General features: G+C 36.5%; 1 pseudogene; it reads left to right on the top strand.

Moving 5' to 3' along the window:
• The first annotated feature begins 6,046 nt into the window (after nt 1–6,046).
• The window catches only part of LOC125137512 (UDP-glucuronosyltransferase 2C1-like), a 33,553-nt pseudogene continuing 28,113 nt past the window's right edge, over nt 6,047–11,486 (top strand).

Genomic DNA, 11,486 nt, shown 5'->3' with positions numbered 1-11,486 from the left:
TCAAGTGGGTGTGTACACCATCTAGCCTGTATTTATTTCTTAATTGTTTTGTTCTACATACTTTTAGATTCTCTTAATTACTCACTTGCCGGAGGCCAGCTCCGGCGGCCAGGGAGTGTACGCTTTTTCCCGAAGAAGATGGATGGACGTTGCCTTTTGCATCGGAGACAGCCTCTTTGTCCCTTCTTTCAGGGTGCAGGACTGCTCAAACTTTATTGGCAACATTGATTGATTATATAGACAGTTTTTCACTACAGATTACATTATAGTGTTAAAAGTACATTGATTAACTATTACATGGTATAGCAGCTATGCATCCTGTTTTAAGATCTCTATCTTAACTAAACTTAGTGAGTACTTTGAAGAGGCCATAAAACACAAGAATTTAGCATTTATAAACTTTGTTTGTAGACTGGTGCTTATCTTCAAAGCGTTACGGCAGGGAGACAGTGTAAGTAAATATAAACCAACTTAATTAAACTAGCTACCACTAAAAAGCTTTTAAAATCAAAGACAAAACTCACAGCTAGGTTTTTTGGATAGATATGGCTAACTTCTATGGACCTCATTAAAATCCTACCTCTAAAGTTTACTATATAACTAGTTAATAGATTAAACACTATGTTTTAACTAAGTTGGATTTAAATAGGGGAAAGTCTTTCAGGATGAAATTCTTATTATATTATTGTTGTAACTTTGTTAAATCACAAATCACCACAGGAAAATAGGAATGGAAAATAAGAATAATAAGTAAATAATCAGGAAAGACTGAGGAAAACTGAATAACAAATAAAATAGCAGAAAAGACTAGGTCACCCGAGAAACAATCCATGTTCTCCAGTGCAAACATGGAAATTGTTTTCCCAGGAAAGCCCCAATTTTTCCCCATCAACATCAAAGTGAGAACTGTGTAATCTGAGGCCTGCCCTCATCTTGTACCGTACAGGCAGGCTTTCATCCTGACCAGAGGCCCACCTTCGGCATGTACCGTTCAGGTGAGCTCCTTTTCTTGGTTAAGAACCTGCCTTCAGGTTTTTTTTTGCCATCAGGCAAGGTCCTTTTTTTGAGTCCCTGCATTTTCTCGGCTCCCCGCACTCACTCATTCTGAATTTTTTTTTTCAGGGCCGCATCTGCAGCATATGGAGTTTCTGGGACTGGGGGACAGCCTACACCACAGCCACAGCAATGCAGGATCTGAGCCACGTCCACCACAGCTCAGGCCAAAGCCAGACTCTTAACCCACTGAACAACGCCAGGGATCGAACCCACATCGTCATGGATATTAGTCGTGTTCACTAAATACTGAGCCATGATGGGCACTCCCCACTCTGAGTTCTGATGTTCATTCTAACAAAAAAAAGTTTTCCTGATCTTAACCATCTGTCTCTATAATCTCAAATGCACAGCATTTTGTACTTGCTATTGAGAAGACTTATTTATTTATAAAGTTAGTAATTATTACTAATATAACTTAATAAAAGTTAAATACAAATCTTAGATGCAACTCTGTAATATGCAAATGATTTCCCTGAAAATAAATATGGAGCATGAAAGGTCTTTTTCTCAAATTATGAGTTTGATAAGTATATCTAATTTGCTATATATGTGTCATCTTCCAAATGGTGCAAAATCCTCCTTTCGAACTTTAATACAAACCCGATGCTCTGCAAATCATTTCGTACCACATTGACATTCAAAATTCCAATTTATTCCTATATACCACTATATAAATTTTCTAGAGCCAACATAGCAAAGTACTATAAACTGGTGGCTTAAACAACAGAACTTTATTTTCTCACACTCTGGAGGCTTGAAGTCCAAGGTCAAACTGTCAGCAACGCTGGCTTCTTCTAAGGTCTCTCTACTTGGCTTATAGATATTCATCTTTTTCAGGTGTCTTCACATGGTCTTTTTGCATGTCCTGATTCCCATATAAAGTGGGCCTTATACGACCTTATTGTACCTTAGTGACCTCTTTTAAAGTCCTATCTCCAAATAAACTCACCGTCTGAGATACTGAGTCTTAGTACTTTTGGAGGAACACAGTACAGCACATAACAACCATAATTAAAATTTCAAAATAAATTCTTTAGTTGATCAAAACATCAAATATATTAGAGTATGATTCCTCAAAACATACATCTACCATCACCCCAGTATTAAGAAAATAAGGAGTTCCTGTTGTAGCTCTGTGGTAAGGAACCTGAACATGAACATGCGTGTTCAATCCCTGGCCTCGCTCAGTGGGTTAAAGATCCAGCATTGCCTGAGCTGTGGTGTTAGGTTGCAGATGTGGCTCAGATCTGGCATTGCTGTGGCTATGGTGTAGGTCAGAAGTTGCAGCTCATATGCAACTTGAATGGGAACTTCAGTATGCCATGGGTGCAACTCTAAAAGAAAAAAAAAAAATTAAGAGAACATTTCTATTCCTAAATGAATCTTAAGAAAAGAAACGAAACTGGAGTTCCTGTCATAGCTCAGCAGAAGCAAATCTGACTAGCATCCATGAGGACACAGGTTTGATCCCTGGCCTTGCTCAGTGGGTTAAGGATCCATCATTGCTATGAGCTGTGGTGTAGGTCACAGACATGGCTAGGGTTGTGACTGTGGCATAGGCCAGCAGCTGCAGCTCTGGTTTGACCCCTAATCTGGGAACTTCCATATGCCACAGGTATGGCCCTAAAAATCAAAACAAAACACTACATTGCTAAAAAAAAGAAGTGCTATCATCTGAACCTTCAGTGAATCAATCTTTTTGTTGGTGGAGGTCTTGCCTTGTTGATGACTGCTCATGAATTATGGTGGTGGTTGCTAATACAAGGGTGACTGTGACAATTTCTTAAAATAAGACAACTGTGAGGCTTGCCACATCAATTTGCTCTTCCTTTCATGAATGATTTCTCTGTAACATGCAATGCTATATGATAACATTTTGCTCAGTAAAACTTCATTCAAAATTGTAGTCAATTCTGCTATTAGGTGTTTCCTGACCTAGATGTTAATGAATTTGTATGTTAGCAGGAAAAAAAAGTGTCTATTTTGTTCTCTTAATAATTCTGAAAAAATAAGAAGATATACTTTCTCTTACAAGAGTTCAGTGGGTCACTAAATTTCTACATTACAAAACTCATCTTTTTTGTTAGAAAGTTTCCTCAATTTCTGTTTCAATTAGTTTACACAAAGGCCAGTCCAAGTTGTTTAAACTGCTTAGGAATTAAGTCAGTTAAGCTATTGACTCTAACTGGTACCAGACTAACCCTCTGCCATAACCAACTAGAAAAATGGACAAATTACATGTCACAACTCTTATGAACATCAGGTATCATAGAAACAGAACAACTAAGAGAACAGAAGCTTAATGAAATGAACTAGAGTTTTCTGACTGCAGACACTTTTGAGATGACACTGCCCCAAACAGAATCAACAACAGAAACTGGGGGTATTATCAATGAGTGAATCAATAGAAACTGGAATTTAAGGGGAACTGATATCTGGAGTAGGAACAGTATATTGTATAAATCAAAATGGCCAACACTGTTTTCTACTGAAAAATTAAGCTACTCAGATAAGTGTTTTCATTGTCTGCCCCACATTGCTTCTTCCCACCTGAAAAGGGATTTCTTCAGATTGCATGCATTCTTTTGATTCCACGATGCAAGCCAAGTGTCGAGAGCCTCCCATTTGTTTCCCATAGAATCCCGAAATGCTCCTGTGTATGAGCTTTCTCCCAATCCCACAGATTTGGGGCAAGTTTCTGCACTTGCTCGCCTTGCTTTAATGGTAGTCTAAAACTCCTCCACTGGACTCCTGGACCCCCAGAAAGTTGTGTTCATCCCTGAGTGACTGCCGAAATCAACATTCCATCAAGGTTGGCAGTAGAGTTATCCTATTTTGCAATCTTGCTGATGTCTTTCCAGAAAAGAAACTCTTGCCATGAAAACCTCGAAGGAAGTTGATATCAATGGAGGGTCTTTTCAGAGAGCACAGATTTTAATATACATAAAAGAGAAAGTTATTAAACCAGTTTTCTTTCTTGAGTATGACATTTTCTGAAATAGATTTTTTTTTTTTTTTTGAAAATCAGGTAAGTTTCTCCATGAAGAGTGAGTGCCAGGTGAGCAGAAGTTGGAGCAGTAATATTTGAAGGCTATTGCAGTAAATCCAGATGAGATATGAAAATGACTAGAGTTAGGAGGTCCCATTTTGCCTCAGTGATAATGAACCCACCTAGTATCCATGAGAATGAAGGTTTGGCCTTGCTCAGTGGGTTAAGGATACAGCATTGCCATGACCTTTGATGTAGGTTGCAATCTCAGCTAGGATCCCACATTGCTGTGGCAGTGGTGAAGGCTGGTAGCTATAGCTATAGCTCCAATTTGTCATTTGACCCCTAGTTAAGATTGCAAAGGAAGATTGATTTACAATTTGGGAGTAGAATTTATAGTTTTAGTAAATTGTTGAATAATAAAGCATTATATTTTATTATTAGCCATTATTCTTATGATAATATTATTATCACAATTAACTCCTATTGTTCCTCCTATTGATAAATTGCTTGAGGGAAAAAAAAACTTTTTAAGCAAAAGTATTATAGATAAAGTTGTTGTCCTAAATATTTTTGACTCCATTTCCATCCACATGGAGTCAAGGCATCCACATGTGGAGAGCTAGGCAACAACAACAAGAAAGGAATTTTATATTTTATGAAATTCCTTAGAACAAGTAAACAGAAGTGGGTATTTTTTATAACAAGGAAAGAGAAGTGGATATTTCTGGAAGGAAGGCCAATATCGTCAAGATATCTTCATGACTTACCCTCTCCATTCTAAGACATTTCTAAAACAAAATAACCTTAATTTGACCTAGAAACTCAACTCAAACTCAACTGCGGTAAGAGTAAAAATATATATTTTCTCTTTTTCTTAAAGATAGATGTGACTTAGCAAAAAGGGCACTTTACTTAGCATCAAGATATTTATATTCAAATCTCACTGCCTTAAACTGAAGTTGAATTATCTCACTCTTAAACTGAATATATTTTCCCCTGTCAGATGGCCTCTTAACCAGAGTATCTAGCAGAATTATGAATAAGAGAAATATTAGAGACTATTCTGTTCAAATGAACATTCAAATAAAACCAGAGGGAAAAAATTCAAAAATCTACTCAATTGAAATGCATCACATGATAGCATATTTTAACATAATTTTAAAATTATTATGGATTTGCGTTTAACTTTAAGCCCCTTTCTTTTGATATTTTCTAAAAGATCTTTGGAAACTCTCATTCTGGGAGGTTGTTTGCTATTTTATTGACTTTTTTCACCTTTTTTTTAATCCGAACAGTTACATTTCATTTTAATTTTTTTTAATTTAACTGTCCACCTTTAATATCAAATTACACAAGAAATGCTGATTTAGGAGTATGTTTCACTGAAAAAGCTCACTATTTCATCTAATTTAGGCAGTTACTGCTGACAGGAGGTAAGCAAAGAAATGCTGCACGATGAAGCCGCCCCCCACCCCCGGAACCTCGCACTGAAGCACAGGAGGCGGAGCCGAGGGAAAAGAAACCGGAGATGAAACTTAGGGGCGGGGACGCGCTGCCGGGTCCTCCGACAGGGTGCGGCGTCAGGACCACTTCCGGGTGACGTTGGGGTCCTCCATCCGCCTGAGGGCGGGGATCCGCGCCACTTGCACCCACCTGAGAACCTGGAAGGCGGTCGCGTTCCGTGAGGAAGGATCGGCTCAGCAGCTTCTCAGCTATGGTCTCCAGGCGGCCTCGCCTGGGCGGACAGAGTCCGTGGCCGCCGGTGTGATGCTTCCGGATCCACTGCACGCCTGGGATACGGTGGGAGCGCAGGAGCAAGGTCAGGAGCAGGGTGCGGCCGCGAGCCTCGGAGCCGCCCTTCGCACCTCATTTTAATCTTTAATACAAAGTACACACATCAAAGTCTTCCCAACCTACTGTGCATTGATTGGGAGGGTCAAGGAAGAGATTTTCGATTGTGAGTTTCTTGCACTTGGCTAAAGCCCAGGATTAGTTTGAGCAAGAGATTATCATGAAGACAGTGAAAGGCGTCTGTGTCTTTTTCATCCTGCATCTGTGTTTCTTTGACCCTGGAAGGACTGGAAAAGTACTTGTATGGCCGGCAGATTTTAGTCACTGGATTAATTTAAAAGTTATTCTGGAAGAACTCCATCTTCGTGGGCACGAGCTGACCGTCCTGGTACCTTCACCAAGCCTTCTGCTTGATCATACCAAGATTCCCTTTAAAGTGGAGATCCTTCAACTTCCAGTAACTCAGGAAACTCTCATGGAAGAGCTGGATACGGAGCTCTATACAGCTTCTTTTGAACTGCCGAAACTCTCATGGTGGGACCAGCAAGTGGCACTGACAAAAATGGTAAAGAGATTTTTCATAACAGCCAAGAGTATGTGACAGCGCTGTCACAAACAAGGAGTTACTCAGCAGGCTACAGGCAGCTAAGTTTTATGTCTGTATTGCAGACCCTTTAAGCTTTTGTGGGGAGTTGGTGGCTCAGCTCTTCAATATTCCATTTGTTTACTCTTTTCGAGCTTCCTATGGTAATACTATGGAGAGATTGTGTGCTGGACTTCCTATGCCTTCTTCCTATGTTCCTAGCAGCGCATCAAGGCTGACAGATAAGATGACTTTTATGCAGAGGCTGAAGAATTGGTTATTGTATACAATGAGCGATATAATGTATTTATATTATCTGTTTCCAGAAAGGGATGAGTATTACAGCAAGGTTTTAGGTAAGAGAAGTTGCATGTAATAATGATTCTTATTTCGTATGTAAAATGTAAATACTTATCTGACCCTATGAAAACTTATAGAAGGTAATTTTAAATGAGGACCCATGCTCCTTTTGCTAAAATGTTTTGAATGAAAAAAATAATTTTTTCATTTTATATGATTGAGTAGTGACCATATATCAAAGAAAGATTATTCTCTACATATAAATCCTGTTTGATGCTACTAATTTTTTTTTCTTCAGAGTATCTGGAAAACTCAAATCTGACAGTGTGCTTAATTTCCATAACTTTGGACTACTTCCCTCTTGTTTACTTCTCCTTTTATACAGCTTGCTTCTTTCTGATTAACCTGCTGTTTCTCAAGCTTCCTGTTTGGATCCTATTAAGGCTTGATTGGCTGGTTCCCAGGCTTGGCATGTCATGAGCATGAAACTAAAAAATCAATAAATATGTTTTGGTTTCACCTGCTCTTTTCTTCCAAAGGGGATAAAAGGAAGATGTTTCTCTAAAGGACCATGTTTGTAGACTTTTAAACTTACTGTTTTCTTCATGTTGTTCTGCTCATAAATGTGTTAGAGTCAATGAGTGAGCACAAAGATATTTCTCTTTCAGGAGTCCATTTATCCTTTCTTGTCTTCTTTTGCATAATTGATTTTTTTTCATTTAAAAATGTTAATGTAATTCTGTTAAGGATGCTTTTGCCTAAAAAGGAGTTATCTTTGAAGAAGCAATACCTGCTTACATTATTCAGTTAGATTATTTTAAGATATAATTAACATGTAACATTGTATGAGTTTCAGGTGTCAATGAAAATTAATCAATGGTCACCCTGTGAAAAAAATAAAAAATATTAATCTAGCCAGTTTTAGGATTATAAGCCATGAGACAGTCTTTCAGAAATCTCTGAGGGGTGTTCTGCCCATTAGAAGTCAAAGCACAGTTGTATAAGGACAAAGGACTATATATCAGAATAATATTGAGTTTACATATGCCAGCAAGGTGAATAGTGGGTCATGGTGACCCCTTAAGGATTTAAGGATTTAAGGAAGGAATATCATCTTCTAAGGAGTTACCTTGGTGGCACCAGGAGGAAATTTTATTTTATTTTATTTATTTTTTTGCAAGTAGGCATCCTTGTGTATCCTGAGAAAATCTAGTTAATATATAATTCAGATATGCAGTGTACACTAAGGTGGAGTCGGGTGGTGGCTGAAATGGCAGAAAAAATTTTATGTTGAATTTTCCTTGTCCTATCTTAAAATCATTTTATCTCAGGTATACAACATAATGATTGTGTATTTGTACATATTGTGAAATGAACACACAAGAACTCCAGTTAACACTCATCGCTGCACATAGTTACAGTTTTTTTTTTTAAATTTTGAGATGAGAACTTCTAAGATCTACTGTTTTAGCACATTTTACACATACAATGCAGTGTTACTAACTAGTCACCATGGTGTATATTACATCCCCAGGACTTAATTTAGAACTCTAAGTTTGTAGGTTTTCACCACCTTCACCTACCTATGGTGCCCACCTTCTAACCCTGGCATCCAGCAACCACCAGTGTGTTCTATGTTTTCAAAGTTCATTTTCTTTTTTCTTGTTTTATTTTTAGATTCCACATTTAAGTGATATCAAACAGTATTTGTCTTTATCTGACTTACTTCATTTCACATGATTTCCTCAAGTTCCATCCATGTTGAGGCAAATGATGGATGCGTTGTCCCCTTTTCTTATGATGGTATAATATTCTATCATATATATAACCATAGTTTCTCTATTCATTCAGCGTGAAAAACATTTAGATTGTTCCCATATTTTGGCTACTGAAATTATGCTGCAGTGTTGCAGTGAATATATGTGTGCCATAGTAATTTATTTTTTTTGAGGAAACTCCATACTGTTTTCCGTAGTTTTGCCCCAGTTTACATTCCCATCAACAGTGCACAAGAATTCCCTTTTCTCCACACCCTCACTAGCATTCGTTACCTTTTATCTTTTGATGATAGCTATACTAACAGGTATGAGTTGATAATTCATTTTGGTTTTAATTTGCATTTCACTGCTGTCTAGTACTAGTGAGCACCTTTTCATGTACTTGTTGGCTATTTGAATATCTTTGGAAAAATGTCTGTTGAGGTCCTTTGCTCATTTTTTTCAATGAATTCTCTAGGGGTTTTTTTGTGCTGAATTCTATGAGTTCCTTAGACATTTTGGGTGGTAACCCTATGTTTAACATACAGTTTGCAAATATTTTCTTTCATTTCATAGGTTGCCTTCTCCCTTTGTTGATCATTTCTTTGCTGTACATAAGTTTTTCAGTTTTAAATAGTCTCAATTGTTTATTTTAATTTTGTTGCTTATGATCTTGGTGTCATATTAAAAAAAAAATCATTGCCAAGACCCCATGTCAAGAAAATTTTTCTTCATATTTCCTTCTAGGAATTTTATGGTTTCAGGTCTTGGATTGAAGTCTTTAATCCATTTCCAGATAGTTTTTGTAGTAGAGTAAGATTGGGGTCTAGTTTTGTTCTTTTGCAGGTAAATGTCTATTTTTTTCAGCAAGAATTATTTAAAAAACTGTCTTTCTCCATTGAGTATTCTTGGCTTCCTTGTGAAATATTAGTTGACCATATATGCATGGGTTTATTTCTGGGCTCTTGATTTTGTTCCATTGGTCCATGTATCTGTTTTAATGCCTGTACGACATGGTTTTGATTATTATAGCTTTATAAAATTGCTTGAAATCAGAAAGTGCAGTGCCTGTGTGTTGGACTTATTTCTCAGGATTGCTTTGGCTATCTGGGGTCTTTTTCAGCTCCAGATAAAGTTTGAAATTGTTTTCTTTGTTACTGTTTTTGACAAAAGTATCTCTAATAACATATTATTGCTAAAAAAAAATAGTCCTTAAAAGTTAAAAATATCCTTTATAGTTATGATCTCTTATTTTATAGTTGTTTCCTTTTCCCTTTAGTGGGGAGTACCTGTTCTAAATTTCCTCTGAGGAAATATTTTTTCATCAACTCACTAACAATATGAGTGTTTCTAATGAAGGATGCTGCCCAGGAATAGATGTTCAAAAAGGCATATGACCTAATCAAGATTGACATGTTCCATTGAGACCTTTTTCTGGGCATTTTGTGACAGAAACAGATGCTTATTTCTCTGGACTTGACCCTTAAAAAATGGAAACTAAAAAAAGGTCTGAAATCTCATCCTCGTGACATTTTCTGAGTCATGGATCAAGCAATGACTGATCTACCACTGTATCTAAGTTGTTTGCTTATTCCTGGGTCCAGTAGTTTCATACTCAGTTTTGAAAGCTCTTTTGTAGTGAAGCATTAGGGAAAAGATATAACTGTCGCTGATTCTTTCCTTACTCTTTGTACTTTAGAGTATTCCTTTGGGGGTTGTATCAATAACCTGAGAAAGAAGTCTCTGCCTGATAAGTAGAAGAAAAATATTTCTTTTACTCTCCTAAGTTTTAAAATGCTCTTAGATGGAGATTGACACTTGGGATCAATTTAGACTTCTCTATATAATGTATTCCAAGTATGTTTTTCAAAATTAAAAAATACGTATTCAATTACTAATTCAACTATGTAATTAATATGTTTTAATAACTGAGAAGAAAAAAGATGACGTCTGGTTCAAAAAATATTTTAAACTATAAACATTTCAAGAGAAAAAGAAATGTTAGACTAATACTGTTAGGTTGGAGAGAAAAATGGTCAATGTCTTTAACAGCAATAAAATCATAATTTGGGGGGATGGTCTTTTCTACCAGGCAGAAATATGCAAGTTAACATTTAACTTCATGATATCTAAACACACACATCCACAATAAATCAAATAAATAACCAAATGAAACATAGATACATTTCTCTAAAGATATAAATAATCCTTCATTCTGTATTTAACAAATGCCCCAGCATACTACCAAAACGGCATTACTTTTGGAAATTTGGGAAATGCTTTTACAAATTTGAGATATTGTCTCACAATCTCTTTATCCATATTGGTTATTTATTTCTTTTCATACTATATTGTGTTCATTTCGACAAAATGCATTAGGCACACTAGATTGATCTCTAAGGAGTGGAGATTTAGCAGGAACAAGATATCATCTTAATATGGAAGAAAGTGAATTAACTGTTTGACCCCATAATTCCACTCATAGGTTTATAACCAAAAAAATGAACACATGTATCCACACAACATATACATGAGTGCTTGTTGCACCATTATTCATAACAGCCAAATATGGAAACAACTGGTCTTTAACTGATGAATGAACAAAATGAAGTATAGCCATACAAAGAATTATTCAGCAACAAAAAGTAATGAAGTACCGATACATACTACTACATGGATGAAACCTTGAAAACGTTATGCTAAGTGAGGGAAAGCAGCACAAAAGACCATGTAATATATGATTTCATTTATATTAAGTGAAATAAGATTACTCTGGAATAGCAAATAAAGTCGATTAGTGGCTGTTAGGGGCTAGGAAGAAGGGAAAATGGAAAATGGCTGACAATGGATATAAGATTTCTTTGGGTAGTGATTATATTTTCTAAAATTTAGTACTGGTGATGATTTCACAATGTTGTAAATATACTAAAACCCACACTGTTGTTTATTTAAGAGGAAAAATTGTGTTATATAAATTATATCTCAGTAAAACTGCCATAAAAATGCC

This window comes from Phacochoerus africanus, chromosome 10 (genome assembly GCF_016906955.1).
Source record: "Phacochoerus africanus isolate WHEZ1 chromosome 10, ROS_Pafr_v1, whole genome shotgun sequence".
NCBI lineage: Eukaryota > Metazoa > Chordata > Mammalia > Artiodactyla > Suidae > Phacochoerus > Phacochoerus africanus.
This window is presented reverse-complemented; position numbering and strand designations above follow the sequence as displayed.